This window comes from Dendrobates tinctorius, unplaced genomic scaffold (assembly GCF_039654945.1).
Source record: "Dendrobates tinctorius isolate UK_male_01 unplaced genomic scaffold, ASM3965494v1 ptg000086l, whole genome shotgun sequence".
NCBI lineage: Eukaryota > Metazoa > Chordata > Amphibia > Anura > Dendrobatidae > Dendrobates > Dendrobates tinctorius.
Window position 1 is genome coordinate 21,527,392 of NW_027361754.1, and position 25,572 is coordinate 21,552,963.

The 25,572-nt window shown below is 46.4% G+C and overlaps 1 long non-coding RNA gene across 2 annotated transcripts; it reads right to left on the minus strand.

Annotated features, from left to right (window-relative positions):
• Positions 1-5,166: 5,166 nt before the first annotated feature.
• Positions 5,167-5,854, minus strand: LOC141098053 (uncharacterized). Of its 2 annotated transcripts, none has more exons than XR_012234128.1 (2): positions 5,533-5,854; positions 5,167-5,438 (listed from the first exon to the last, which is right to left on the minus strand). It is a non-coding gene; the product is annotated as an uncharacterized lncRNA (long non-coding RNA). The 2 variants fall into 2 exon arrangements; XR_012234129.1 differs by having other exon boundaries at positions 5,529-5,854.
• Between the last annotated feature and the right edge of the window lie 19,718 nt (positions 5,855-25,572).

The following is a 25,572-nucleotide window of genomic DNA, read 5'->3' on the forward strand; positions in this document are numbered from 1 at the left end:
AATATTTAGTCAGTCAGCAATAGTGCAAGTTCCACCACTTAAAAAGATGAGAGGCGTCTGTAATTTACATCATAGGTAGACCTCAACTATGGGAGACAAACTGAGAAAAAAAAATCCAGAAAATAACATTGTCTGTTTTTTTTTCATTTTATTTGCATATTATGGTGGAAAATAAGTATTTGGTCAGAAACAAGCAATCAAGATTTCTGGCTCTCACAGACCTGTAACTTCTTCTTTAAGAGTCTCCTCTTTCCTCCACTCATTACCTGTAGTAATGGCACCTGTTTAAACTTGTTATCAGTATAAAAAGACACCTGTGCACACCCTCAAACAGTCTGACTCCAAACTCCACTATGGTGAAGACCAAAGAGCTGTCAAAGGACACCAGAAACAAAATTGTAGCCCTGCACCAGGCTGGGAAGACTGAATCTGCAATAGCCAACCAGCTTGGAGTGAAGAAATCAACTGTGGGAGCAATAATTAGAAAATGGAAGACATACAAGACCACTGATAATCTCCCTCAATCTGGTGCTCCACGCAAAATCCCACCCCGTGGGGTCAGAATGATCACAAGAACGGTGAGCAAAAATCCCAGAACCACGCGGGGGGACCTAGTGAATGAACTGCAGAGAGCTGGGACCAATGTAACAAGGCCTACCATAAGTAACACACTACGCCACCATGGACTCAGATCCTGCAGTGCCAGACGTGTCCCACTGCTTAATCCTGTACATGTCCGGGCCCGTCTGAAGTTTGCTAGAGAGCATTTGGATGATCCAGAGGAGTTTTGGGAGAATGTCCTATGGTCTGATGAAACCAAACTGGAACTGTTTGGTAGAAACACAACTTGTCGTGTTTGGAGGAAAAAGAATACTGAGTTGCATCCATCAAACACCATACCTACTGTAAAGCATGGTGGTGGAAACTTCATGCTTTGGGGCTGTTTCTCTGCAAAGGGGCCAGGACGACTGATCCGGGTACATGAAAGAATGAATGGGGCCATGTATCGTGAGATTTTGAGTGCAAACCTCCTTCCATCAGCAAGGGCATTGAATATGAAACGTGACTGGGTCTTTCAACATGACAATGATCCAAAGCACACTGCCAGGGCAACGAAGGAGTGGCTTCGTAAGAAGCATTTCAAGGTCCTGGAGTGGCCTAGCCAGTCACCAGATCTCAACCCTATAGAAAACCTTTGGAGGGAGTTGAAAGTCCGTGTTGCCAAGCGAAAAGCCAAAAACATCACTGCTCTAGAGGAGATCTGCATGGAGGAATGGGCCAACATACCAACAACAGTGTGTGGCAACCTTGTGAAGACTTACATAAAACGTTTGACCTCTGTCATTGCCAACAAAGGATATATCACAAAGTATTGAGATGAAATTTTGTTTCTGACCAAATACTTATTTTCCACCATAATATGCAAATAAAATGAAAAAAAAGCAGACAATGTGATTTTCTGGATTTTTTTTTCTCAGTTTGTCTCCCATAGTTGAGGTCTACCTATGATGTAAATTACAGACGCCTCTCATCTTTTTAAGTGGTGGAACTTGCACTATTGCTGACTGACTAAATACTTTTTTGCCCCACTGTATACTAACTATGAACCCGTTCTACGCCCGGGTGGTGAGCATTTTTATTGGTATATGGTCTCCCATCCTGGTATGTGCTGCCACCCTCCTATCCTGGTATGCATGGTCCCCTCACCCCCCAATCCTGGTATGCATGGTACTCCCTCATCCCTATCCTGGTATGCATGGTACCCCCTTTATCCCTATCCTGGTATGTATGGTCCCCTCACCCCGTATCCTGGTATGTGAGGTACCCCTCATCTCCCATTCCTGGTATGCATGGTACCCCTTATCCCCCAATCCTGGTATGCATGGTCCTCTCACCCCCCAATCCTGGTATGCATGGTCCTCTCACCCCCCAATCCTGGTATACATGGTCCTCTCACCCCCCAATCATAGTTTGCATGGTCCCCTCACCCCCCTATCCTGGTATGCATGGTGCTCTCACCCCCCTATCCTGGTATACATGCTACCCCTCACCCATCAAACCTGGTATACATGGTCCCCCTCACCCCCCTTTCCTGGTATGCATGGTCCCCTCACCCTCCTTTCCTGGATTGCATGGTCCCCTCACCCACCTATCCTGGTATGCATGGTCCTCTCACCCCCCAATCCTGGTATGCATGGTAACCTCACCCCCCAATCCTGGTATGCATGGTCCCCTCACCCCCCCAATCCTGGTATGCATGGTCCCCAAACCCCCCTTTTTGTGGTATGCATGGTCCCCTCAACCCCTTTTTGTGGTATGCATGGTCCCCTTACCCCCTTTCGTGGTCTACATGGTCCCCTCACCCCCCAATCCTGGTATGCATGGTCCCCTCACCCCCCAATCCTGGTATGCATGGTCCCCTCACCCCCCTTTTGTGGTATGCATGGTCCCCTCAACCCCCAATCCTGATATGCCCTCACCCTTTTGTGGTATGTATGGTCCTCTCACCCCTCTTTCCTGGTATGCATGGTCCCCTCACCCCCTATCCTGGTATGCATGGTCCCCTCACCCCTATTAAACTACACAAATAAAAAGAAAAAGAAACATTTATACTCACCATTCTTTCCTGTGCTCCAGCGCTGTCACAACCTGCTGGAGGAGGGGGGAGGAGTGGCGCCAGAGTACACATATGCCCATAGCACTGTCCGGCGCCATATTGCTGAAGACACACTGCAAATGTGTCTTCAGTAAAATGGCGCCGGATCGTGCTATGCACGTGCGCGATTCTGGCCGCACTCCTGCCCCGGCCAAAGAGAAGCGCCACGGTAACGCTCCTCCCGGTCAGGTAAGTTATATATATATGTCAGTGACACACACACATATATATATATCAGTGTCAGTGACACACACACATATATATATATATATATATATCTTTATATTTCATAGAGATACATAGTAGCATAGGTGATACTTCATTTGTCGGCTTTTGTAAAATCATTACAGAACCCGACAGGATATGAGACATGGTTTACATACAGTAAACCATTGCATATCCGTTATATTTATGTACTCACTAATAATGTTAGTAGTGTGTGTAAAATATTGGAGCTGTAGGTGTTAAATTGTATAGTCTGAAAGGGTGTGTGTGTGTTTAACCCTTTCAGACTAGTGGATTAATAATGGATAGGTGTCTTATTGACACCTCTCCATTATTAACCAGGCTTAATGTCACCTTACAATAGCAAGGTGACATTAACCCCTTATTACCCCATATGCTAGCCAATACACGTCAATGGGAAGAGAGAGGGTAAGTGCCAGGAATGGCGCCTTTTTTGGGGTGGCTGGGGGCAGATTTTTTAGCCGGGGGGGGGGCAAAACAATGGTCCCTCTCTAGGCTATTAATTTCTGCCCTCGGTCACTGGCTTGCCTTCTCTGGCGGAGAAAATTGTGCGAGAGCCCACGCTCGAATATTTGAAGTCATGGATCCATTATATGTCCATTTTGCAAGAGAATATGTCGCCGCACGGATGCCTTACGGATGTCACACAGATGCTTAGATGTGAGAAAATCGCATCCTCGCATTGCACATGAATGACATACGGATCACTGTTCAGGGAACATTTTTGCATTTCTCGTCCGTGTATAATGGACTGTATTTTTATACGCTAAGTGTGACTCCAGCCTAGCATAAGTGTCCTGATCCTCTCAGATGAAAGAATCTACGGCCGTCTGCACCTGCCCGTAATGGTTTTCATTATTAGCAAATAGCAAATCATTGGTGCAGGAGGCTTCTCGCAATACATCTTGCAAGTTTGCACAGGATTGTGTTTTCTGATTAGTATCAGAAATGGTTGTGTTCACCAGATGAACCTTCTCACTATGATAATATCTTTCCAAGTTAATATTTGTAAACCAAAGCGCGGTTTGTAGAGTTAATATTTTATCCTGAATACTGAGTTTATCATAAATAAATGAATTAAATAATTGATTTCTGATACACCATGACTCTTTTTTTGTGAACCATTTTAGCATATAAGACTTTTGGGGTCCGTGTTGCTGAGATTTGCCGCACACTTTCTAAAAACCTGCCGTCTCCTTTCCATTTTCTCCGTAACAAAAACTTGCAAACTTCAGCCTTACAGTATCTTTGTTAGTAAGTAGCAGACAGAACCCTCCAATCCGAGACATTGCGCAATTATTGTATCCAGTCAGCAAGAACATATTTGTTCCGTGTCTGCGTTATTTTACACAAATAAACCCTCTTCTGGATCACCTGGATCTCGAGTTGGCAGCAGTATCTTGTGTTGAAATCCCTGATTGCCTCTTCAACTTTCAATGAGATTTTTGATAAGAAATTGTACATTCCCGAGATGTTTTCATTAAATAGAGAACAGGCGGATAAAACAAGTTTCATATTATCCCGACGTGTGGAAAGAAAAATACCTTAAAAAAACTGCAACATTTCAACTGTTATCTATGACACTAATATAGATGCTTTGCAATGTGTCTGTGGAGTACATGCACGCTCTGTGATGCGTCTATGGAGTGCGCGCACGCTCTGTGATGCGTCTGTGGAGTGCATGCACGCTCTGTGATGCGTCTATGGAGTGCGCGCACGCTCTGTGATGCGTCTATGGAGTGCGCGCACGCTCTGTGATGCGTCTATGGAGTGCATGCATGCTCTGTGATGCGTCTATGGAGTGCGCGCACGCTCTGTGATGTGTCTGTGGAGTGCATGCATGCTCTGTGATGCGTCTATGGAGTGCGCGCACACTCTGTGATGCGTCTGTGGAGTGCATGCACGCTCTGTGATGCGTCTGTGGAGTGCGCGCACGCTCTGTGATGCGTCTGTGGAGTGCGCGCACGCTCTGTGATGCGTCTGTGGAGTGCGCGCACGCTCTGTGATGCGTCTGTGGAGTGCGCGCACGCTCTGTGATGCGTCTGTGGAGTGCGCGCACGCTCTGTGATGCGTCTGTGGAGTGCGCGCACGCTCTGTGATGCGTCTATGGAGTGCGCGCACGCTCTGTGATGTGTCTGTGGAGTGCATGCACACTCAGCTATGTGTCTGTGGAGTGTGTGCACGCTCTGTGATGCATTTGTGGAGTGCATGCATGTGTAGAAAAGCACAGTAACGTGGATGCAGTGAAGAGCATCAGGCAGATCAAGAGTTAAAGGGGGTTTATTACAAGGGATACTCCACGCAGGGAGAGTATTGGTGATGAAAGAGGTGAAGGCAAAATGCACAAAACAGGGGAACAAGAAAGTTATCTAAGTAACTGGCAAACTTATCAGTCTGAAGTTCTCAGGCCGATGCAGGCTTGTTCTTCCACAGTGGCGCCAAAGGAAGCGCGTCAAGTCTCTGGCTTGGTCCTGAAGATAGTTGAGGCACTGTCTCCTGACAAAAGCGGTGTGTCCGGGTTCCCTTGGGCAAGGTCCTGCAAAGACAGAGCAATGTGTGGGTTGCGCCACTGTCTCTAGTTCCGCCAGAGCTTTGCAGAGATCAGTGGCGAAGGTGGGCCGCGCACCCACGTTAGTCTGCAGAATGGCACGCGCGGTCATTTCCGTCTCAGAGGTATGTGAATACACGCAGTCAATTCCCTCACGGTCAGGCGAGGTTCACGGCAGCAAGGGACGATGTTGAAGAGTCGTCTCACAGAGAGCGTTAACTGTCTCCTGCTACATACTCTGTCTTCCCGCCGAGTCTGTCCTATTCCTGCGCACAGCCCCTTTTATCTCAGTCACACCCCCTTCAGTCCAGTGGAAAGATTGGTCCAGGTCTGAATGCTTTCCCCCCTGCAACAATGGTGACAGTCCCTTTGGTTCTGGGACCGGCACAAGAGAAGAACCACCGGCCTGGTCCATTTTCCTACACATGCTCTGTGTTATGTCTGTGGAATGCGTGCATGCTCTGCTATGCATCTGTGGAGTGCGGCACGCTCTGAAATGGATCTGTGGAGTGTGATCGCACTCTGCGATGTGTCTAGAGTGCATGCACGCTCTGCAATGAATCTGTATAGTGTGCGCATGCTCTGTGATGCATCTGTGGAGTGCGGCACGCTCTGTGATGTGTCTGTGGAATGTGTGCACACTCTCCAATGCATCTGTGGAGTGCAGCACGCTCTGTGATGTGTCTGTGGAATGTGTGCACGCTCTCCAATGCGTCTGTGGAGTGCGGCACGCTCTGTGATGTGTCTGTGGAATGTGTGCATGCTCTGTGATGCATCTGTGGAGTGTGGCACGCTCTGTGATGTGTCTGTGGAATGTGTGCACGCTCTCCAATGCATCTGTGGAGTGTGGCACGCTCTGTGATGTCTGTGGAATGTGTGCACGCTCTCCAATGCATCTGTGGAGTGTGGCACGCTCTGTGATGTGTCTGTGGAATGTGTGCATGCTCTCCAATGCATCTGTGGAGTGCAGCATGATCTGTGATGTGTCTGTGGAATGTGTGCATGCTCTCCAATGCATCTGTGGAGTGTGGCACGCTCTGTGATGTGTCTGTGGAATGTGTGCATGCTCTCCAATGAGTCTGTGGAGTGCGGCACGCTCTGTGATGTGTCTGTGGAATGTGTGCATGCTCTCCAATGAGTCTGTGGAGTGCGGCACGCTCTGTGATGTGTCTGTGGAATGTGTGCATGCTCTCCAATGAGTCTGTGGAGTGCGGCACGCTCTGTGATGTGTCTGTGGAATGTGTGCATGCTCTCCAATGAGTCTGTGGAGTGCGGCACGCTCTGTGATGTGTCTGTGGAATGTGTGCATGCTCTCCAATGCATCTGTGGAGTGCAGCATGATCTGTGATGTGTCTGTGGAATGTGTGCATGCTCTCCAATGCATCTGTGGAGTGCGGCACCCTCTGTGATGTGTCTGTGGAATGTGTGCATGCTCTCCAATGCATCTGTGGAGTGCAGCATGATCTGTGATGTGTCTGTGGAATGTGTGCATGCTCTCCAATGCATCTGTGGAGTGCGGCACCCTCTGTGATGTGTCTGTGGAATGTGTGCATGCTCTCCAATGTGTCTGTGGAGTGCGGCACGCTCTGTGATGCATCTGTGGAGTGCGTGCACACCCAGCATTATAACAACATGTGGAGTCTTATTGGTTGAGGGAAAGCCCTCATTGATAGTGGAGGATGGAATACACTGACTCCAGCAAAAAAGTTGAGGGAATGCCTATGCTTGTGATCTAAATATACCGCATGTCCTCTCCAGTGTGAATACTGCCATACCATGACTTGAAGAAAAAATGCTCACTTATCAGCACCCATGTGTAATTAATGGGAGTATAATAAACATTTATAGTTGATATCTCCATTGTTATAACTAGGTACCGGGAAAGAGTCTCGTAAAGGAAAAGTATCTTGTAAAGGTAAAGCGTCTCCTAGACGGAGCTCTTCCATACACAACAAGGCACAGGAACATAATAAGGCTGCAGAACCATAATGCTACATGGGCTCAGTGCATAAATGTACCGCCAGCTTTCAGCCGCGCAGGTGTGTCGGAATAATTCGACGCTCCCAGCACTGGACACCCTTGTGCTGGTCCATGCTTCCAGCAGCCGCTGTCAGTGCTGTGCGCGGTGACTGTGATTATTACAGCCAGACAGACCTGACTGAAAGCTGGCGGCTACCGGAAGAAATAATGGTCATTTTTTCCCAGGTGCCGCACTTTCAGCACCTTCATAACTTTTTTTAACCTACAAATTAACCTTATATCTGCAGGTTCATAGTGTTATCCAACGTAATCTATATCTATATAATTTATCCTTGATATTTGCATGGTGGACTAGTGATTGACAAGAGCAGGAGACTCCTCAGGATGATGACATTTGGCACCAGAATTATTCTTCAGAAATGTTTTAAGGAAAAAACTAAACTGGGATAAGACACAAGTCTGGAGGGATTTATTACCGCACTGTCCGCTGCCAGGAAGAACTGTTGCACCAATGTCCTATTCCCTTGATGAAGAGTAGGTTAGTGCACAGCTTTGGTGTTGTGCATAATGCTCCTGTGCGTTAAAGTGCCAATGGCCTAATAAATGTAATAAAAAGTATTATGTGAGCACCGTATGGCGGTATTATGTGGATACTGCAGAAATGTATTTTGTGGATATTTTTTAAATGTATAATGTGAGCACTATATGGCAGTATTATGTGCGTAGTACAGAAATGTATTATATGAGTACTATATGGCGGTTTAATGTGCCCAGAGCAATATCTTGTAAGCACAGGGAGAACATAAAAGCACCGTACATTACAGAGGCCTTCACTGCTGCTATTGTATTGGACGGTCAATTTAATTTGTATCTGAAATGTAATGACGTTTTGATTCCCTAAGTTTGGCGTGACCCCGGTGTGTAACTACATAACTAAAGTATGTGCACACGGGGGCGCAATAGAATATGTTGGTGCTACATGAGCAAAAAGTCATATTGGAATGCAGACAATGGAGGGCACTAATGACAGCTATGATATCGACTGCATATATCTCATGCAAAAATGAAATGCATTCAGTCAGATAGACTGCTCGCTTTACTGCTACTCTCTTATGCTGTGTTTCTAGAATGCTCCATTAGGGGGCGCCATTAATCCACGTTGATTGCAGGATAACAGCAGTAGGTGGCCTGAGTGTCCATCATGTACATGAAGTATTTCTAGGGAAATGCTCACACACAAAGACTCTGTTCACACCTCTTTATGTTTTTTTTTCTGTTTACTTCCTGGTGCAGAGAAGCAGATTTCATGGTGCTGTTTTTACCGTCAATGTGCCATCCATTTTTCTCATATGTAGAAAAGAAATTTCAAGCCTCTTCTATTCATAAACACTTTGGAAAACCTGTATAATATTACACCACAGGTGACTGGAGTGGAGATGTCCCAAATTTTGCGACTTTTTAAAAAGATACAATTGATGAATGAGTCGAAAATAAAAATAAAAGAACAAAATAACTGCGACCAACCGCTTCCGGTAACCATCAAGGAGTTTCTTACAATGCTCTGCTGGAATTTTAGACCTTTCTTCTTTGGCAAACTGCTCCAGGTCCCTGATATTTGAAGGGTGCCTTCTCCAGACTGCCATTTTTAGATCTCTCCACAGGTGTTCTATGGGATTCAGGTCTGGACTCAGAAGTCTCCAGTGCTATCTCTCAAACCATTTTCTAGTGCTTTTTGACGTGTGTTTTGGGTCATTGTCCTGCTGGAAGACCCATGACCTCTGAGGGAGACCCAGCTTTCTCACACTGGGCCCTACATTATGCTGCAAAATTTGTTGGTAGTCTTCTGACTTCATAATGCCAAGCACACGGTCAAGCAGTCCAGTGCCAGAGGCAGCAAAGCAACCCCAAAACATTAGGGAACCTCCGCCATGTTTGACTGTAGGGACTGTGTTTTTTTCTTTGAATGCCTCTTTTTTTTTTCCTGTAAACTCTATGTTGATGCCTTTGCCCAAAAAGCTCTACTTTTTCTCATCTGACCAGAGAACATTCTTCCAAAACGTTTTAGGCTTTTTCAGGTAAGCTTTGGCAAACTCCAGCCTGGCTTTTTTATGTCTCGGGGTAAGAAGTGCGGTCTTCCTGGGTCTCCTACCAAACAGTCCCTTTTCATTCAGATGCCAACGGATAGTACGGGTTGTACCCTCAGACTGCAGGGCAGCTTGAACTTGTTTGGATGTTAGTCGAGGTTCTTTATCCAACATCTGCACAATCTTGCGTTTAAATCTCTTGTCAATTTTTCTTTTCCGTCCACATCTAGGGAGGTTAGCCACAGTGCCATGGGCTTTAAACTTCTTGATGACACTGCGCACGGTAGACACAGGAACATTCAGGTCTTTGGAGATGGACTTGTAGCCTTGAGATTCCTCATGCTTCCTCACAATTTGGTTTCTCAAGTCCTCAGACAGTTCTTTGGTCTTCTTTCTTTTCTCCATGCTTAATGTGGTACACACAAGGACACAGGACAGAGGTTGAGTCAACTTTAATCCATGTCAACTGGCTGCAAGTGTGAGTTAGTTATTGCCAACACCTGTTAGGTGCCACAGGTAAGTTACAGGTGCTGTTAATTACACAAATTAGAGAAGCATCACATGATTTTTCGAACAGTGCCAATACTTTTGTCCACCCTCTTTTTTATGTTTGGTGTGGAATTATATCCAATTTGGCTTTAGGACAATTCTTTTTGTGTTTTTTCATTTAAGACAAATTAAATGAAAATAATAATACCAAAGAATTTGTGTTTGCAATCATTTTCAGGAAGAAACTGAGTATTATCTGACAGAATTGCAGGGGTGTCAATACTTTTGGCCACTTTTTTGTATCACTAACTTCTGGTACCTTCCCTTCTACTTTCCAACATTTTACAATCACGCTCATCCTCAAAAAGCCAACCCTCGACCCAACCGCTATGTCCAGCTATTGCCCCATATTGTTACTCCCATTCACTTCCAAACTTCTGGAGCATCATGTCCATGACGAACTTTCCTCCCACCTCTCATCTAACTTGCTCTTCGACAACCTACAATCTGGCTTCCATCCCCACCATTACACTGAAACTGCCTTGACCAAAATTACTAACGACTTACAGTCAAAGCTAACAGACAATACTCTATACTCTTCCTTCTAGACCTGTCCTCTGTTTTCGACACATTCGACCACTACCTCCTACTACAGAACCTCTCCTCCTTTGGCATCAAAGACCTCGCCCTATACTGGATCTCCTCATACCTTTCCAACCGCACATTCAGTGTCTCCTACTCCCACATTACCTCCTCATCCCACCCTCTCTGTTGGAGTCCCCCACGGCTCTGTCCTACGACCCCTACTTTTCTCAATCTACACCCATGGCCTGGGTCAACTCAAAGTCCCATGGCTTCCAGTACAACCTGTATGCTGATGACACTCAGATCTACCTCTCTGGCCCAGACGTCACCTCTCTGCTCTCCAGAATCCCAGAGTGTCTGTCAGCCATATCCTCCTTCTTCTCCTCTCGCTTCCTCAAACTCAATGTGGACAAATCAGAACTCATCATCTTTCCTCCATTTCACAGATCTTCTCTACCTAATCTGTCTCTCACAATAAATGACATCACACATTCCCCCATACCAGAAGTCCGCTGTTCTGTTTCTCTTTTACATTTATTCTTTAATTGTTGACCATTGTGAAACTAGTGTGTTCAGGTCTTGAGTGCATACACAATATTTTGACTGTTTTGGCTTGTTGAATGAAAATATGTTGAAGGACGTGAAGTGGTTCTAAATAACCAAATGAATAACTCTTGTAACTTAAAGTGCATTAAGTGGTCTGATGCCTGGCATGACCCGGGCAATGAACAAGCTTTACAGCAGCCACATTGAACAGCAACTAGTAAAGAATCAAATTTACATTAAGTGCACTGTTCAGTAGCAGCCATCAAAGGACAGGCATAGGCATTACCATGAAGGAAGAGGTCTAGTTAGCTAGCTTATTTAATTAGCTAGTTATCTTATTAACGTTTGGTTAATAAAAATGTTTAACAAAAGTATTAGTTTGCAATCTTCATTCATTTTCAGATCTGATGATATGCAGTTTGCAGCCTTGTCCAAGTTTTAGATTTTTATTATGTGGGATTGTCTCTCATAGTAATATAGGCTGAATGTGAGGTCTGTGTGTCTCTCCCAGGAATATAGGCTGGATGTGAGCTGTGTGTCTTGCTCTGTAATATAGGCTGGATGGGAGGTATATGTGTCTCTCCCAGTAATATAGACTGGATGTGAGCTCTGTGTTAATCTCCCAGTAATATAGGCTGGATGTGAGCTCTGTGTGTCTCTCCCAGTAATATAGGCTGGATGTGAGCTCTGTGTGTCTCTCCCAGTAATATAGGCTGGATGTGAGGTATGTGTGTCTCTCCCAGTAATATAGGCTGAATGTGAGATTTGTGGTTAATTCATGACGGAAACGTCTGGACCTTATTGTGGACTGCAATAAGAAAATTTCTACGGATTTCTATGAGTTGAGTGCCAAGTTTTACTTTCATTGAATTGATGGTTTGGGAACCTACTTGAACACCACCACAGCTGTGCCACAATATACGTTCTATTCTATTCTCTCAGTAATATATCCTGAATGTGAGGTCTGTGTGCATCTCCCAGTAATATAGGCTGAATGTGAGATTTGTGTGTCTCTAAATAATATATGCTAAATATGAGGTCTGCTTGTCACTTCCAGTGATATAGGCTGAATGGGAGCTCTATGTGTCTCCCAGTAATATAGGTTGTATAGCAACTCTGTTTTGTTCCCAGTAATATAAGCTAGACTTCAGGTCTGTATGTCTCTTCCAGGATTATATAGCGGCGTAAAAGATGGCTTAGGTGAAGAGACATAAGGGTTACATACCATGGATTCAGAACAAGCTCACTGACAGATTCACTGTTAACTCATTCTTCAGCCTGTTCTGTACTGTGATATATAGAGGCTTATAACATACTGTACATAGTATAAAACTATTATTGAAACTCTATAGCAAAAATGACTTTTAGTTAATAATGCATGCATTTCATTAAAAAAGATGCCCTCAAAGAAATCCCTGTATATTGCACCATAGTAATTCAACTTTTTCAATGCACTTTAAATATTTAGTTGTTGTTTTCTCTGCCCTTTCAGACACTAATCTTAGTAACATTATTGCGTCCTGACCTGCAGCAGGTGTAAGTGTTGCTTGGTGTAGATGGAGCATTTATGGGCTATGACTTGGAATGAGATCTAATGTTACATTAACTTGTACTAACACATGACAGTAACCACAGCCGAGCATTGATGGATGTGTCATTGTCATGTACTCAAAGTATCATTCATTCCATTCTGCCTTAAGAAAACACTTCTCATTGTGCGGAGCACTGCACCTGCCACGGATTTCCCCCAATTGTCAATGTACAATATTTGCAAATAAAGACCCACTCTGTATACAGCGCCTGTGATTTTCACTTATCTGCTCTGTATACCATAGTTGTAATGAAGTTTGGTGCAATGTTTGCGCAAAGCAAAGTCTGGATTGGAAGCAAGAAGGAAGAAAAATAGAGAAAAGAAGAAAAAGTGTGCATGAACCTTTTGTGGGTTGTGCAAACAATGGGTACAAGTCGAATGTAGGTTTCTGGTGGCTGCAACCCAAAGTCATCCATAACTGGTGTCCTTCAAACTTGTATCTAGAAAAGAATAAAAATATGGTGGTTGTTATTTGCTCTGCCTGATTGTTCTTTAGGGAAGGCAGATAAAGTTTAAATGTGTAATGCTCGCGCCCTGACTGGATGGCGCGAGCGAGGATTGAGGCTCCACTGTGCCACGAATCAGTGGCGTAACTAGAAAGTTATGGGCCCCAGTGCAAACTTTCAAATGGCCCCCTCATGCCAAAATACACGCACATCTCCACTCTGCACACCTCGTACACGCGCGGCTCCGCTCAGTACACCTCGTACACGTGCAGCTCCGCTCAGTACACCTCGTACACACACACGGCTCTGTTCCGTACACCCCGTACACACATGGCTCCGCTCCGCACACCTCGTACACACACGGCTGCGCTCCGTACACCTCGTACACACACGGCTCCGCTCCGTACACCTCGTACACACACGGCTCTGCTCCGTACACCTCGTACACACACGGCTCTGCTCCGTACACCTCGTACACAAATGCCTGCGCTCCATACACTTCGTACACACACGGCTCTGGTCCGTACACCTCATACACTCATGGCTCTGTTCCGTACACCTCGTACACACACACGGCTCTGTTCCGTACACCCCGTAAACACAGGGCTCCGCTCCGCACACCTCGTGCAGACACGGCTGCGCTCCATACACTTCGTACACACACGGCTCTGGTCCGTACACCTCATACACACATGGCTCTGCTCCGTACACCTCATACACACACGGCTCTGCTACATTCATACTGTAAACCGCTCCTGACCCCACACATAAACTTACCCTCTCCCAGCACAATGACAACCAGCACAGCAGAGTCCTGCATACACTGAGGCCCCTGATCATGTGACCCCTGACTCCTCCCCTCCTGTGACCTCATCACAGATCCTGTGCGTGCAGAACAGCCATCGTGCACGCCTTCCCCCTGCACTCTGTAGTCACGGGGCTCCATGTGACTGGTCACTGAGGTGTCGGCTTTGAGTGATGGCAGCAGGTCTTATCATCCATGAGACACACGTGAGACACTGGGGGGTGGAGTGCAGAGCTCAGGGGGAGGAATAACTATGTCCCTGCTGGAGGAGGGGGCACAGGACATGATGGAAGCCCAGGTCCCACATGAAGCCGGCTGCTTCGTTGCTGGACTGGGCGGGCCCCTAACCACTTCAGGGCCCCGTCGCAGCTGCGACCCCTGCAACCTCAGTAGTTACGCCCCTGCCACGAATCTCACTAACCCTGGAGGGGCGTGACTAAGCAGCTACCTTGGTGTTCACTGGAGCCTCTGATGGTGAGGTCAGGCTTGTGCGACAGGTAGCTGACAGGTACCACTTCAGGGTGGCATCTGGCTGTAGCAGCTGATCCCACAGGGGGACATGACACTAGCGACAGGTGCCAGCAAGTACTGTAGATAGCTGAGGTTTAGACTGGAAAGTATTTAATTATTTTACTCATTTATATAGTGCCATTAATTCCACAGCCCTTTACATACATTATCGGCACTGTCCCCTGTGGGGCTCACAATCTAGAAACCCTAGTAAAGGCGGTCACGGATGATGTACATGTAAGGTTGTGGCAGGGACCCTCACGTGCCTTCTCTCTCGCGGACACTGTTCACACGACCTGTGTCACCTCTGTGTGTATCAATGTAATGCGTGATTTCCTAATGTTATTGTCATGTGCTGTAATGTGAGGCATATGCTATGTACTGTGCTTTAGCTCAGGGATAGATTAGGACATAGAATAGATGGAAGTGTTAATAAGGTACAGGCAGCATAGGGGTTAAGTAAATGGAAGGGGCACAGAGCAGAGCAGCATAAAAGCAGAGAGGTATAGGACAGGCTCTTCCTGATTAGAGCCAGAAGCCCGGCAGGCCCAGGTGCATGCAGTGGATGAGACAGTTACAGGCCATGGGAATAAAGCTGCTATGGCAGAAAGGGGCCCCAGGCTGGAGAATAGTGCAGGTGGGCACCAGCTCAGCAGGACCATCCCCAAGAAGGATCCGGGGTCTATGACCGGGGCAGGAGTCGTTCAGTTGGAATTCCTGGCACCTTTCCCATTTGGAACCAGACAAGGGGCTGACAGGGAGCTGGTGACGCAGGAAGTATGAAAGGGACACGGATTGCCTGGAGAGGATATAGAGGAAATGGAGTCTGCCCAGATGACAGGGAAAGCGAAAGATATAAGGCTCTGTGTGAAACATGCTGCCAAAGTGGAGTACCCATGTTATCAGTAATGTTGAACTGTTTGAAAAGGACTGTGACTCTGCGGTGTTTTATGGAACCTGGAAACCTGAAGCCAGAGTGACAGTAACTAAGTTTTATGCTGCAAGTACAGCCAAAGGAACTTTGCATTTCAACTGTGGGGCGTCAGGGTGTTGGAACAGATCAGTACATTGCCACGACTACCACCCTGGCCACTTTACATACAGGCAGGCAGGTGGGCACAGCTGGCAGGCGGGCACGGCTGGCGGGGTTCAGACTGGAGGAACAGAAACTTTCGGGAAGACAGGAACACTGGCTGGCTTGAGTAGGATAAGGGAACAGGTAGGAATCAGTTCAGATTGGACTAAGAAAGAGCCGCAGATGCGGGACGGGAACAGAGCAGACCCACAGGATGCGGGATGGGAGCAGAGCCGCAGGATGCGGGACGGGAGCAGAGCCGCAGGATGTGGGATGAGAGTAGAGCAGAGCTGTGACGAGCGTCAGCTTACGCTGAGTCGTTTTTTCTTTTTAGAGTGGACCCTCTGGGCCGTGGCACCCACCCACCTAGGGCGAGCTGACCCAGTGAGAACCCACCCCCTATACAGGGAGTGTCAGGGGCAAGACCAACGGGGTGAGCCACCACAGCAGCTGGACCAGACGGCAGGGAGACACTATTGAGTGTCTGGCAACAGGACGGACAGGATACGAAACATAAAGCGAAGTCACAGGGTTTCTTCAGCAAATGTGGTTACACACTTTAGTCAGATGCAAGGCATAAACAGGGAATCAGGTGCAGGACACAAACGGTGAAACACTGCAAGGTGCGTACAAGGGCACGCCAAATGTTCCAGACATAACACGTGCAGTGCAAGGGCACGCCAAATGTTCCAGACATAACACGTGCAGAAAACATACCAGGGTCCAGGGCAGGGAACGTGTTAGGGGTCAATCCAGAGTTCCTAGGAAGGATGCATGCTAGGACACGCTAGAGTCCAAGACAAGGTGCGTGCTAGGAGACACGCCCGAGTCCAAGGCAGAGTGCGTGCAAGGAGACACGCCAAGGTCGAAGGCAGGGTGCGATCGCATCGGACTCCGGACATCTGGCAACGACCGACAGGATTCAGGCATCAGGCTGCGGACATCAGCTCCGGACATCAGGCTGCAGTCATCTGGTTCCGGACCTCTGGCAGCGGTCAGCAGGCTTCGGGAATCTGGCAGGCGAACCAGGATGCAAGGCAGGCAAACCAGGATACAAGGCAGGGTCCTGCGCGTGCAGAGGGCACGACAGGGTCAGGTTCAAGGCAGAGTCCTGCGCGTTCAGAGGGCACACCAGGATCAGGTTCAAGGAAGAGTCCTGCGCGTGCAGAGGGCATGCCAGGGTCAAGGTTCGAGGCAGAGACCTGCGCGTGCAGAGAGGCATGCCAGGGTCAGGGTTCAAGGACAGGGTTAGGACCTGTGTGTGCAAGAGGGCACGACAGGGTACATGGCAAAACCTGCGCGTACTTTTACAGAAGCACGGAGAGGTATGCCAAGGAGCAGGCGAGGGCCTGCACGTGCTTTAGAGAGCACGTAGAGCAGAGTGCAGAAACAGCGTGAGGTGCAAGGGAGCACAGAGAGCACGGCTGGGGCACTGGCTAGCTGATTGGGCTGTGGCACTGACAGACGGGCAAGACTCCAGCGAACCCAGCTGAGGCATGGCAGGCGACACAGCTGTCACTGACCGATGAGCACGGCCGAGGCACAAGCAGGCTTATCTAAAGAAGAATATAATGCTGTCTGCAGAACCTGCAGGGCACAAATCAGATTATATAAAGCTGACAATGAATTGAGGCTTGCAAGAGATGTCAAAAGCAATAATAAAGGATTTTGGGGATATGTCAAAAGTAAAAGAACAGTCAAAGATGCTATAGGATTTTTACAGGATGAAAATGATGAAATGGTAAGACAGGATGTTGAGAGGGCCGAACTTTTAAATTCCTATTTTGCATCTGTTTTCTCTCAGAAAGGAAATGTAACATCAACTGTTCTTCACTGTCCTATTAAGGGAATAGAAGAATCCAGGATATCTATAAACAGAAAGATAGTGAGGAAACACTTAGCTAACCTAAATGAATTCAAGTCTCCAGGTCCAGATGAATTACACCCCAGAGTACTGAAGAAGATAGCAGAAGAAATTTTTGAACCCCTCTCCATAATCTTTGAAAATTCTTGGAGAACAGGAGAAGTCCCAGAAGACTGGAGAAGAGCAAATGTTATTCCTTTCTTCAAAAAGGGGAAGAAGGTGGACCCAGGCAACTATAGGCCGGTGAGTCTGATTTCTATACCAGGAAAGATCTTTGAACAAATTATTAAACAACATGTATGTCAGTACCTGGATAAGAATGAAGTGATTAAACAGAGTCAGCATTCGTTTGTAACTAATAAGTCATGTCAGACTAACTTAATTTCCTTCTATGACGGAATCACTGATTGGGTGGATCAAGGAAATGCTGTAGATATAGTATATCTTGACTTCAGCAAAGCATTTGACAAAGTATCTCATACAATCCTTATTGAAAAAATGACTATCTATGGAATGGACAAGCCAACTGTTAGGTGGATTCATAACTGGCTTAGTGATCGGACCCAAAGAGTGGTCGTAAATGGCTCCACATCCAGTTGGAAGAATGTCTCAAGTGGGGTACCACAGGGCTCTGTCCTGGGCCCTGTATTGTTCAACATCTTTATCAACGATTTAGATGAAGGAATTGAGGGTAAACTGATTAAATTTTCTGATGACACAAAGCTAGGAGGGATAGCTAATACTAGAGAAGAGAAAGAGAGGATTCACAAAGATATAAATAAACTGGAGAAGTGGGCAGCAACTAACAGAATGGTTTTTAACAGGGAAAAATGCAAAGTACTACATCTGGGCAATAAAAATGAAAAAAGCATATACAGAATGGGAGGAATAGGGCTAAGCAACAGCACATGTGAAAAAGACTTGGGTATACTAATAGATCACAGACTGAATATGAGTCAACAGTGTGATGCAGCAGCAAAAAAGGCAAATGCAATTCTAGGATGTATTAACAGAAGCATACAGTCTAGATCACGTGAAGTCATTATTTCCCTCTACTTCTCTTTGGTCAGACCTCATCTGGAATATTGTGTCCAGTTTTGGGCACCACATTTTAAAAAAGACATCAACAAACTGGAGCAAGTTCAGAAAAGAGCGACCAGAATGGTGACCGGTCTGCAAACCCTGTCTTATGAGGAAAGGTTGCAGGATTTGGGAATGTTTAGTTTACAAAAGAGAAGACTGAGAGGAGACTTAATAGCTGTCTACAAATATCTAAAGGGCTGTCACATTGTAGAAGGATCAACTTTATTCTCATTTGCACAAGGAAAGACTAGAAGCAATGGGATGAAACTGAATGGGAGGAGACACAGATTAGATATTAGAAAAAACTTTTTGACAGTTAGAGTGATCAATTAGTGGAACAAGCTGCCACGAGAAGTGGTGAGTTCTCCTTCAATGGAAGTCTTCAAACAGAGGCTGAACAGACATCTGACTGGGATGATTTAGCGAATCCTGCTTTGAGCAGGGGGTTGGACCAGATGGCCCAGGAGGTCCCTTCCAACTCTGCGATTCTATGATTCAGAGCCGGGCCAAGGCAGAGCCTTGGGACTAGCCTAGAAACGTGCAAGAGAGCACAATAAGACAGAGTCTAGCAGCGGAGCATAGGCCGAAGCCCAGAGCCAGGCCAAGGAAGAGCCTTGGGACTAGACTTGGAAAAGAGCACAAAAGGTAAGAGAGGAGGAATAGTGCGTGTGCCAAGGAGTACTACAGAGCACCATAGGAGAGAACGAGGCAGAGCAAGCAAAGACAGAAACCATAAGGAGGAACAAGGCAGAGCAAGGCAAGGTACGGAACAAGGAACGGAAGCTAGACTGAAGCACAGAACAGAATCAGAGCAAGGAAGGACTACAAGGCAAAGCAGAGCAGAGACAAAACATGGCACGAAGGACAAACACAAGACAAGACACGGGACAAGAGACGGAGTACGAGCATGGAGCGTGTGCAGAGACGCACGACAGGGCAGAGTGCAAGGGCACAGAATAGAGGTAGCGACCCAGCAGACCAAGCAGCCATGCAGGGAAGCAACACAATACTCAGGCCCTGAGCATAGAGAGGGGCGGTCTGATATAGGGCATTAGCACCTCCACTTCTGGGTCAGAACCAGGGGAGAACTTCCAGTTCAGTTCCTCCAGGATAACAGAGAGCAGTCACCTGACCAGGGATTTCAGACATGTAGAGATGATTGCAGAACCAGACTGTCAGATACCTCTTTCATCTGAAGGACCGATGTTCTTGGGTGTAAGGCACCATATGTCTCTAATTGATTGCTCCGTCGAGAAGAATAACACAGACACAAGCTGTATAATACAACTCGGGATGCCTGCTGCGCGCCTCTCCCCCAGCCAGGCTTTTCCCTTCTTTTATAGTAAAAGAATTTAGATATCTACAGACATGCGCAATAAAGAAAAGAAAAATAGTTAAACAACTTGTCCTCCCACCACACAAATCACATAAGCAGGAAATATTTAACCTTGGTTAACAAGGGAGATGTCTGAGACATCTCCGCAAGAGAAAAGATAAAGTTCAGCATAAATGAATTTAACTCATTCAGTTCTTATCATTCCCCCCTTTGACATCTTCATTTTCCACAATCTAGAACACTGGATCCTGCAACAACAGCGGATAGTGGCTCGTTCACCAGGTACTATCCCAGGCCGACGGGTTGCCCGAGGGAGACAGGTCTTCTACCTTCTCCATCCCCCAGATACTGAAGCCACGTCCATCATTGCAAGAGTACGCTCCTTCATGCCAGAAATGAGATGTCAACCTAGGACTCAAAGGAATAATAGTTCAATTCTTGTTGTTTACAGTCAAACTTCCTTATCTATTTCTGCATCTTTTCTTGCATATAGAGATACACCAAAAAACAAGTTTCAGTAGCACATATATTACAAGGAGACAAACAGCAATACGTAATAAACTTAGTATAATCCCAGCTATCCAGCCTCCAATACCCTTAAACCAATTAGCTGGATTAAGAAAAGAGAAGGTGTCTGACCACCAACTATCCTTAGTACGATCATTGTCTTTATCGTACTGATCTCTAAGTCTTTGAACATCCTCTATTTTTGATCTTAACTTTAAACTACTGTTGGGATCTATATAATGACAGCAAGCTGGTCCGATGACTTGACACATACCTCCTTGCGCTGCAGTTAAATAATCTAGTACTATAGTATGCTGATTAGTGACTATGATAAGCTGATTTTGGACAGCAACAGTGGTGTTCAATATATCCCATAATTGGTCATCTAAGTAATCTGTAGCCCTGACTAATTTATCCCACATTTGAGTAATCATAGGATAAATAAAAATAGAGCTGACAATTTTATTAGCCACACTCATCTGCACTATATGTGGTCTCCCAGAGAGGCGAGGTGTTTTGTCAGCAGCTCTTTTGTACAATGTGTGTTTAGGTATACCCTGAGTATTCAACTGGTCATTCGGAATAACAAAGGTAGCTGGAGTCAAATGACCCAGAGTACAAGCACCTTTTACCCCTACTGGCAACCATTTATATGCATTGTCTCCACATACCCAGTACATGTCACTAGGTAGGTCCCATAGGGCTGAATGTTGTAGTACCAGTCTATGAACTAAATCTATGAACGCAGATGCATTCTGGAGCATGCACCAAGGTGAAAATTGTCCTAAAGGACTAAAATAACCTGCATCAGGGTTTCCACAAGGGGAGGTTCCCTTCTTATATTCCGAGGACTCGTTACAAGGCATATTACCAGGAATATTAATACAAGTTTCGTTAGTGCCCTGGGGAAATAAATTGGAGTACTCCCATGACATATTATGTAACTTTCTTTCTAGCAACATTGGTTTGAAGGCATCAGTAGAATGAGAAGTTACATCAAAGCTAACTTGTAAACCATACGTTGGAACTTGCCCCAAGTAGGTTAACCGAGTCCTTTTCCTGGGTACCCAAGCCCCCCCTTTATATGCCAGATATTGAAGGTGTGTATTACTTCCTGAAAGGTTACCCTGCCACCAAGGGTATCCTACCCATCCCACAATAGGTATTCCAACAGTTGTGTTCCATAACTTCACATTATTTGTGGCATTATTAGCAAGTGTATCAGAACAACTGGTCCAGGCAAATAATTCCTCGGGTGGCACAGGAATAACAAGGAACGGAATACTAGTGGCTGATACTGGTGAATGTGTGCAGATCCAGCAATCTGCTGGAGACTGAGTGTCATTTGACCAATCATTCAGTAATTTTTCATGATGTTGTATAAACTTATTATTCAAGGACATTGGAGAATTTAGACTGTCCCACGCAGCTACCATTATTACAGATAATGCAACAAAACCAAACCAAAACATTATGCACTCTTATGCTTTGTTAATTCCTGTGGCTAGTTTGCAATGCGATGCGTGGATCCAGGTTGGTCGTCCTTCCAACTTAACAGAAGTAGGCGTCATTAGGAGTACTTGGTAAGGTCCTTGGTATCGGGGTTCAAGGGTCTTTCTGGAGTGTTTCTTGACATATACGTAATCACCAGGTTGTAGACAGTGAGTTCCTTCCACACTGTCTGGATCTGGAATGGAAGAGAAAACTAGAGAATGCATTTGAGTTAAATGCTTTTGCAACTGGATTACATAACTTGTCAAATTATCCACATTGAGTGTTAAGACCTGTGGGTAGTACAACCCTGTGTTTGGTGGTCTTCCAAACAATATCTCGAAGGGTGACAGTTTAGTTTTCCCCGTGGGTGTGTACCTTACTGAGAATAATGCTAATGGGAGACACTCTGGCCATGGTCTATGGGTCTGCTCCACGGTTTTCTGTATTTTTAATTTTAGTGTCCCGTTCATTCTTTCTACCTTCCCTGAACTCTGTGGGTGGTAGGGTGTATGAAATGCTTGTTCTACACCTATCATTTGCATTACATTTTGCATTACCTCAGCAGTAAAGTGTGTGTGTGCCTCTGTCTGATTCAATTGTTTCAGGGACACCGAATCGTGGTACTAGTTCCATCACTAGTTTCTTTGCAGTGGCTCGAGCTGTAGCCGTTTTCACCGGGTAGGCCTCTGGCCATCCAGAGAACATGTCAACACACACCAGAACATATTCATATGGTCCACTTCTGGGGAGTTGAATGTAGTCGATCTGTAGTCTCTGGAAGGGATATAACGGCCTAGGACTGTGTTTCCGTGGAGTTTTCACTACCTGTCCGGGATTTTGTGCTAGGCATATGGGACAGGAGGTACAGTGTAGCTGCGCCACCTTCCCAAACCCAGGAGCAATCCAAACCTTCGTGACTAGGCGGGTCATTCCATTGGCGGACATGTGAGTTGGAAGATGAACTACTTCTGCCATCCTTGGGTACAAAACCCTAGGCAAGCAGTACTTCTGATCTTTCTTCCACATTCCGTTCGTCTTCTCAGCTCCCATCTTTTCCCAAGTTTCCTTGTCCGTCTGAGCGGAGTCTTCTTGGAACTTTTGTAAGTCTGTAAACAATTCTGATGCATCCTTGTGCACTATGTTTACTTTTTCTGGAGTCCCCAAGGCAGCTTGCTTCGCCGCCTGGTCTGCTTTTTCGTTGCCTTTTGCTTCCATGTTGTCTTTTCTGGTGTGTGCTGGCACCCTCATAACGGCCACCCCCTGTGTCTGGGCCACATTCTCGAGGATTTCTCTGGCATGTTTTATGGGTGTTCCTGCTGCTGTCATGAAACCCCTTGTGCGCCACAAGACCCCAAAATCATGTACTATCCCAAAGGCATATCTCGAGTCAGTGTAGATATTTGCTGTTTTTCCTTTGGAAAGTTTTAATGCCTCATTCAGAGCTGTCAGCTCAGCCTCTTGTGCGGACATGTGGGGTGGAAGTGCCTTTGCTACAATAGTCTCATGTGGTGACACTACCGCATATCCTGTGTGGAATTTTCCACTTTCATCGGCATATCTGCTGCCATCCACAAAAAGTACAAAGTCTGGATTTGACAATGGTGTGTCTGTGACATTGGGCAAGCCAACAACTTCTTGCTGCATCAGTTCTATGCAATCATGTTCAACCTCGTGTGGGGGCTCAAAAGAAAGCGATAATGTGTTCTCATCTACATCCCCCCCTTCAGAATCTGCAATTGGCAACAATGTAGCCAGATTCAGATTCTGAGTTTTGGTAAACGTAACATTAGGAGGCATAAGCAAGGCACATTGCAATCTGAGTTGTCTTGCCATAGAAATATGTTTAGAAGAAACCTGATTCAGGATACCGTATATATCATGTGTGGTACAGACAGTTAGTGGGTTATCCAGTACAATATCAGAAACTTTGTCAAGTAGCAATGCGATTGCAGAGACTGCTCTAACACAGGATGGTGTTCCCTGTGCTACAGAGTCTAATTTGGCAGAATAGTATGCAAGGGGTCTATTCTTTTGGTCATGTTTCTGTGTCAAAATGCCAGTAGCATGCCCTCTAATTTCAGCGGCCATCAGTTGAAAGGGTATATCATAGTTAGGTATACCTAATGCTGGGGCTGACACTATGGCCTTCTTCAGATACTGAAATGAGTCTCGTGCAATGTCAGTCAGTTGGAAAGGTATTGTGTTGATGCAATCATACAGTGGCTGCATGTGTTCACTAGCATGTATGACCCGTTGGCGGCAAGACGAAACTAAACCCAAAAATGCTCTCAACTGCTTATGGGTTGTCGGTTCCTTCATTTGTTGTACAATTGTGATTCTGTCATTGGTTAAGTGTCGGGTACCATGTGATAGACAATGTCCTAAGAATATGACTTTTGGTTGGCAAAACTGTAATTTTTCTCTGTTGACCTTATGTAGTGTCGGTAGTGGGCCGAGCTGGGGGGTGATAGGGGGTGGTCCCACTTCTTACCGCGCAGAGATGATAACAGAGACACGATGAGGCAGATTCTGGGTGCAACAGGTCCAAGTTTATTGCTCACCGTCCGACTGACGGTCCTCGCGGTACACCGCGATATCTCTCTCTGCCCTCCGTGTTCAGGGCCGCTCCAACACCGTATGTTACACTAGGGACGTATTTATACGTCACGTCCCGTCTCACACTGTGACAATCCTGACAGCTCGGTTACTGTGGCCGCCTTAGGCCCGTACACCAACAGCACTTTACTGGTCAGTTTCGTCGTAACACATACGGTGTCTTCCACCCAGAGCCTTGTCTCTGCTGCGGTCCTTCCCTGTCAGGACCACCCCCCTGACGTTTCCTCTCCTCAGTCCCCTTGGTCGGATTCTCCTCAGAGCGCACAGACTGTCGTAGTCCTCCTGTCACCTGAGCTCCCCCTGGGGACTGGAATCTTCTGGAACCCTCCCTCAGAATTTATAACTTCCCCGGTTCCTTGAAACTGTCACTAACTGTCACCACGCCCCCCATGACCAACGGTTTCTAAAGCCCTAAGCTGCTGTAAAGTCCTTTGCTCACACTCCACCCTGCCATCTAATGGTCATCCCAAGGTACTGCACGTCCACTACACTTTTCTAGTTGTTTCCCCATTGTAATCACTGTCTCCTACCTACACTGTGCAAACCTATCTTTCTTCACTCTGACTAGTCCGTCCGTCCGTCAGGTCACCTTCCCTACACTCCCCCTTCCTTTGTCCATTGTCGTCCTCGACAATCGTCATCCCTGCCTTCGTCGTTCTGAATCTACACCTACATTCTGTTGTCGGACCAGAAGTTGAGCCAAACCCACTATCTGCGGGGGCCGAACCATACTGGGAGCACTATGCTCTGAGCAGCCTACTGCTACTCACCAGCGCGCACGCCACATGACAACGTCTTTCAAATTGGGCAAGGTACACCCGTATTCTCTCTACGGCGTGTATCTTTCCCCTACTCTCCCCTACTGTTACCTTTCACTATCCGGTACGCCATGATCGAGGCCACTCACCTACCAGATCATTGCCGGCGCCCGCCTTTCCTTCTTCAGGGGTGTCCGTGGTGTCGGGGACCTGACCTAGGACGGCTGTCTTTCTCACATCTTCCCATTCATTTTCCTTCTTTCAATTACATGTCATGGTCGGCGTCCCGGTCTCCCAGACCTCAACTCTTAGATCCCTACCGGATCTCACACTTTCCTTTGGTCCCGCAGACC